Source organism: Bos indicus, chromosome X (genome assembly GCF_029378745.1).
Source record: "Bos indicus isolate NIAB-ARS_2022 breed Sahiwal x Tharparkar chromosome X, NIAB-ARS_B.indTharparkar_mat_pri_1.0, whole genome shotgun sequence".
In the NCBI taxonomy this organism is placed as follows: domain Eukaryota; kingdom Metazoa; phylum Chordata; class Mammalia; order Artiodactyla; family Bovidae; genus Bos; species Bos indicus.
The window spans coordinates 36,830,900-36,837,134 of record NC_091789.1 but is presented as its reverse complement, the minus strand read 5'-3'; the positions used below and the strand labels follow the sequence as shown (position 1 = coordinate 36,837,134).

General features: G+C 44.1%; 1 long non-coding RNA gene across 2 annotated transcripts; it reads left to right on the top strand.

The window, feature by feature from the left end:
• The first annotated feature begins 209 nt into the window (after positions 1 to 209).
• On the top strand, positions 210 to 3,538 carry LOC109555025 (uncharacterized). 2 transcript variants are annotated; one of them, XR_011565236.1, is made up of 4 exons: positions 210 to 438; positions 846 to 939; positions 2,564 to 2,663; positions 3,227 to 3,538. It is a non-coding gene; the product is annotated as an uncharacterized lncRNA (long non-coding RNA). The 2 variants fall into 2 exon arrangements; XR_011565235.1 differs by lacking the exon at positions 210 to 438 and having other exon boundaries at positions 690 to 939.
• Positions 3,539 to 6,235: the final 2,697 nt, after the last annotated feature.

The following is a 6,235-nucleotide window of genomic DNA, read 5'->3' as shown; positions in this document are numbered from 1 at the left end:
CCTGGCTTGCTGTGATTCATGGGGTCGCAAAGAGTCGGACACGAATGAGCAACTGAACTGAACTGAACGGAACTGAGAGAAAAGAGGAAGAGAGAGAGAAAGGCCAATATTTTTCGGGTTACATGGAAAACCCATAAAGCCCTTACACAGGACTTTTACCACTCACGAAGGCACAGGACTTCCTCTTGAGGAGGTCTTGAAAGCCTGGGCTGGAAAGTGAGCTTGGCAGGCTTCCACACCCTGAAGAGCTGGCTGTGGAGAAGAGAAGGAACCTCAACCTCCCAGGTTTCAGCACCAAAAATGTAACGTAAGGGAGTTAGAGAAGGCGAGGTTCAGAAAAAGAATGAGACTGGCACTTTACAGGAACAGATCACCTTTAATGAGGCAAGAAGGGGCAGCAGTCACATTAGCGAGCTGCTGCGCTTATCCAAGAAAATAGTAAGTATATATAGGCATGTATGTGGAAAGTTACTGTCTTAAGGGGGCTTGTTCTTCTCCAAGGTTGTTCGGAGTAGTTATCTCTTAAATGGCTGGGGCAAGGAATTTTGGAGATAGACCAGAGGCTGGACCAGCTGGGAGCTGGGCGTAATAAACCTTAATGTCCATTTTTTCCTTCGGGTGAGAGAGTTCTTTGTTTTGCATAGAATGGTGGGGAGGACCTGGAGGAGAGTTTTAACTCCAGGCTATTTTGAGCCATGTAACTTTCCTTCAAAGGGAAAAAGGAAGTTTGCCCCATCCACTCATGTTATGGGCTTCCAAGTTACCTAATTTTCCTGCAACTGTCTTAGGCTGTCGATCTGTAAGCAAGTCTCCTTGTAGATCTGTATAACCACTGTTTCCTCCAGGACCTGTGGTGGAAAAATCTAGTACTGGCCAGCCTATGGGACTGTAATGAGAAGAGAGGGGACCCGGAATTAGCTGTCCAGACCTGCCAGATGAGTAAGTGCAACCTTATGTTATGTGGGGCCACAAATGCTGGGAGGAGGGTAGCACCCATTCCATCAGCTGTAAGATTATTTAACATGGTGTTTAAATGTCTTCCCTGAGTCTGTAAAGTAGGAACTTCCAACAATGTCAGGATCACTCCCTGAGCGCTGCTCAGACACTATGTTTATAATGGACGTCTTTAATTAGTCAGTGGCATCTTTTTCCAGTCCACCGTGAGTGCCATTATTACAGACACTGAATTTATTAGAAGGTCACATTTCCAAAAAGCCTGTTATTGCCATTTTCACATCAGAGTTCTGATCTGTCTTTTTATCCTTTTGGAAATCACTTGTAATACCAGACAGAAGCAAGCTGGACTGGATGGGACTGTGAAAAACAAACTTCAGGAATCCAGAGACTGTGGAGTGCTGTTTTTTTTGGTTTTGTTTTTTTTTTTTCAGGTAGGGGAACAAGGATTTGAATGTAATTTAAAGCCAGCTCTATTTAGGAAAGCGGAGCAAGATGAGCCCTGTACACCAAGTTAGTGGCAGAGAATGATAGTCTGCCAGTCTGTCCCCTCTATAAGTGGGTGGGCATTTACTTTGCAGGGGTCCTGGAGGTGTAGGCTCCATATTATTCAAATAATATGCTGGTCAATACTTCATTAAATATTTACCCTTCCACAGTTCGTCTTTTTTTTTTTTTTTTTTTTTTTTGCTTTGCAGATGTTGCTGAGACAATACATCGTGTTTCATTAAAAATAAATTTTAGTATCTGAGTATGACTCTTTCTTACTGTCATCTTTGAGCCTCAATTTCCACATTTGCAAAATGGGAATCACACCTTGCTCTCAGGTGCCGGGAGCCAGAACGGGAGTTCCCACCCATGACAAAGGTCATGCGGAGAGGCCTGATATGCAAAGGCCAGTCAGGACTCGAGGGCCCACTCCCCCAGACCTGCCTGAGCATCTACCCCAAAACCAGAATCTGTTCGTTTTACTATTTCACGACTTTCACCAACTCTTCTGACATTAACGGGGGGCTATCCCCGACCACCTTTCTCTGAAGAAAATCAACTTAGAGCTCTAGTTAATAAGTCTCCTGGGCATAATAGGAGTGTTTCCATTCAAACCCCTCTGATGACTTTCTAGCTTGCCTGACAGGTTTGTTCGGACTTCTGCAGCTATGCATGTGATTGTTCACAGCCTCCCAACCAGAGAGGCACAGGAAGCTTACGATATTCTAATGCAGAGCTCCTCAGAGAGTTAAAATTGTTAGAATAGAACTAGTAGAGGATTTCTTTGTTGAGCTAATGCTTGCTGCCAAGTTTCCATATCCCTTATCTACTGTGTCCCTGGGAGTGTATTGATTAATATAGTTGGTGTATAGAAATGTAAGTAGTAGCTTTAAGGTTTGTAACCTTGGACCCTTGAGTTAATTCTTTTCTTGTTATAGCCCACCATACTTTTTCCCTATAGGAATGCAACTTTATCTAATGCTTTCGGAGGGTGGTGCCTGACTTTAGAATAGTCACCTTTAGAGAAAAATAAGTTTTCTGAAGAAAGGGTCATAAAATGTTAACAGGCCTCCTGGCCAGAAGATGATGTAAATCACCTAAAGCTTTTGTATATGATAAGTTTGCAGAAAGAAAGCCTGGCTTCGATAAGGATCAAGGACTGCTGACCTTGCATGACTCTACCTCCGCCCCCCACCATTATCCTCTATGCACAACTTAAGGTATAAAAACTACTTTGGAAAATAAAGTATGGGCCTTGCTCATCAGGCTTGGTCTCCCCGTGTCGTTCTTTCTTGTTTCCTTTTCTCTACTTTTCTTCTCTGTTCTTCCTTCAGGGTGACTGATCGGAGTGTGGGGGCTCTCTGAGACCACTTACCTGCCTGGGCTTCTAAGACCCAGAGAAGGTGCCTAAGGTGGGGCACCTTCAGCTATTCGAGAGGGCGCCTGCGGCCTCTGTGGTCAGAGCAAGTTCGGTGTCATGAACCTTATTAGTTTCCCATGTAAACCAGTCAGGTCAAGCCTCTGTCTCTTTCTCCTTTTATCTATCCTTTCGCCAATGCCGTCCTCCTGAGGGAATCCCTGGATCCAACCGGGGCTGGACCCCAGCACTCAGGGATATCTATTCTATGGTTTTTCTTGAGTGCTTACCACACAAGAGGTACTGAAGGAATTAGTACACCATTTCCAGGACCCATATATGGGAACAGAACATTGTGGCTTCATTTAGCTCATCTCCCTACCTGTCCAGACCCCATTTCAACCAAACGTTTGTTTCCTTTCACAGGGCCAGCAAATTTCCTCAGATATCACTGGACTTCTCTTTGAAAACCAGCCTCTTTAATCCTGCTATGATGCCAAGAGGCAGCCCAGCAACTCACACCTTGCCTTGCTCTGAGCCACTTTCTTTTCTGGCCATCTATGATGCCTTATGCCAAAGCTGATATGGCTCAGCACCAAGTTCAGGCACCAAGAGGGTGCTTGTTAACTGGCAGTGCAGAAAAGGTCCCCTCCCTTTCATTGTCTGTATCAAGTTACTTCTTTTCTGGGCAGTGGTTAATTTGTTGAAAATCTGTGGAAGAGTTTTCACAATTGGGGTGGGGGGAAAGCACTAAATAGAAATATGAACTCTTATAAGATGCATTCAAAGACACTTCTAACCTCTAGGTTCATAGAAACCTCGGGCTCCTCTGTTGCTTTATTAGCACAGGTTTTATCCATAAGGTGGCATCATAGAACCTGAATTTCATTCACCAAAGGTTAAAATAAAATCCACATTTCTTTGTGATTGGAAACTAAAGTGTGAGTATAGTCTTTAGAGGGCATGTTGACATTTTAAAGACTTTTTGTTTATCCCTGTAATTGGTGAAATTACTTTAAAGCTGTGAAAGAGGGGGTCATGATAATTTCCTACCCAGTGAAAACCTGAGGCCTGAGATACTTAGAAAAACCTATCCTGAGCCCATATTCTTTCACCAAGTGACATGATGATGATCAAAGCTGGCTTATTTCCTAGTCAAAACAATTGTGAAACTTAAGAATAACTGTGATGCCTTCTTCCCCTTCCATACACACTTATTCCCACTGCCCATCATAGTCATCTTGGCTGACTTCTTTAGAGGCAGGGGTCAAGAAAACCTAAATGAATGGTTTAATAGGTAAATCTGCTATGTATTGGCACTTAAAAATAAGTCACAAGGTTGAGGATTCCAAAAAGATGACTCTCCAATTGGTGACAGTTTCACACATCAGGGCTCTCATGGAAAGCGAAGGTAATCCTCCACTGAATTTGAGATGGAATCTGGCTTGCTGGTTCTTTCCCAGAAATTCATTCCTAGGCCAGCCATGTCACTTAGGCTCATGAGACTATACTTCAGTGAATGTCTACTCATTTGTGGGAATGTTAATGTTCTATAAATTCTTGGTGCAAAGTATTCCGTTGGATACATACCACAAGTGGGATTGCTGGACTAGATGATAGTTCTGTTTTTAATTTTTTGAGGCACTTTCATACTGTTTTCCATAGTAGCTGTACCAATTTAATCTTGAACTAAATGAGTTTCATGAGTGGTTCTCAGGCCACTTTTGATTGTCGGTTCTTTTCATGAGAAGTACTGTAGAGATTAAAGGGTCAAAGCGGGAAGGACTTCCCTGATCAGGAAAGATGGAATGACTAACAATGTGTGGACCTTCGTTGGGGTGCCTAAAGCCTAGAGGTGGGGAAGGGGCTGGGAAGAGTGAGCCTCTATAGAGCTGTTCTCAGAGCACAAGGAGAAAGCTGGACAGGAGGACATAGGCCCTCAACGTGAAAGGTGTATTGGACTTTCTGTGGTCAAAAGTGTCTCCTACCTATTTCTCAATCCCTGGTATTGTCTGGGATCATTGTAGCAAGGGTACTGAAAATATAGTGCACATCACTGAGTGTGACATGAGAGTGGATTACTTTCTGACAAAGGTGAGACTTTCATGATGAAGGCTTTACCCTATGCTACAGCATTCCCCAGAATTTTGGACTTCACTATTAGAGATGTTCTTGTGTTCCTGCTTCAGTCTGTGTACTGCCTTAGGCTGTGAAAAGCGACTCAAGAAATGTGGCCTTTCCCCTTCCTATACTGTGGCCTAGAGCAGTAATCTGAGGGAGTCTCCTGGGAGGTGCCCACTGATGTTGACTACACTTGGTTGAGTGGTCTCACTCAACTCTTCTATTGAGACTGCCTGTGGCTGTAAAGAGGCAAATGAAACTGAGTTGCTGTTGCTGGTGCTTCACTCTTCCTTCAACACTCACACATCCCAGGTGCCTTAGTAAAGTCCTAAAGAAGGCGTATATTGGCCAATGAGCCTGGATGTGCAGGAACCTCCTGAGTCAGGTACTCCAGCTGGAGGATCAAGCCCTTGTATTCCTCTTGCTGAAGAGGGCTACACACCCAGGCTGTAGCTATCTCCCCCCTCTCCTCCTGCCCCGTGTATCTGCTAGAAATCCTTTCTGCTTGATGGTGGCTCCTCTTCCATTTGGTCCTTCCTGTTTGTGGGGGTGACACTGCCTCAAGGGGACCTTCTATGCGCTCTCAAAGAATAAGGTGTTGTTGTTACAACAGTGGAGGGACAGTTATGCATTGTTTGTGATGGTGTGCTACTGGAGTGGTGGAGATGAAAGGGGAGCTCAATTTGGGGAGGGAAAAGGTCCAATGGTTTCCCTATTTCAGGCTTTTGCTTGCTCTTGATTAGGGAAATTTGGGCCCAGCAGGGCTTTGAGGAGGAGGCTCTGAGAGTATAAGGAAAGACTGACAGTGGGGAGGACAAATGTCTTTGGTGTGATGATTGTGGTGGACATTGTGGGTTCAGGGCTCTTTCTCCTGTCTCCTTCCTCCATTCTTGTGCCCGTCCTTTAGGCTAGCATAGCTGAGAGACAGAAGATAACAATGCACCCTGATGGATATAAGAAAATATGGCTTTCTTATAAACTAGGACATTTATTATGGGATCAGGACTGGTTTCCATTTTCCCAAGAGAATTGTGATTTTGTCTGCAAGTGAAGGCTTTGCTGTCTCTTCCTTGTTCTGTTGTCTAGACCTGTGAAAAATGGCTGTTGTGGAAGGGGAGCTCTTTTCCCTGCTGTACTGTTACACAGTATATAATCTAAGGGAGTTCTGAGAAGGAACTGCTATTGCTTACAGTTCTTTTTTTTTTCTCCAGAGATATTTTTCATCTTTTTCCTGTAGCTTTATGGGCTCTTGGTCACTACTTTTGCTGCCAGATCCCTGAAGGAAAACACTTGGTTTATCAAATTACCAAGAGG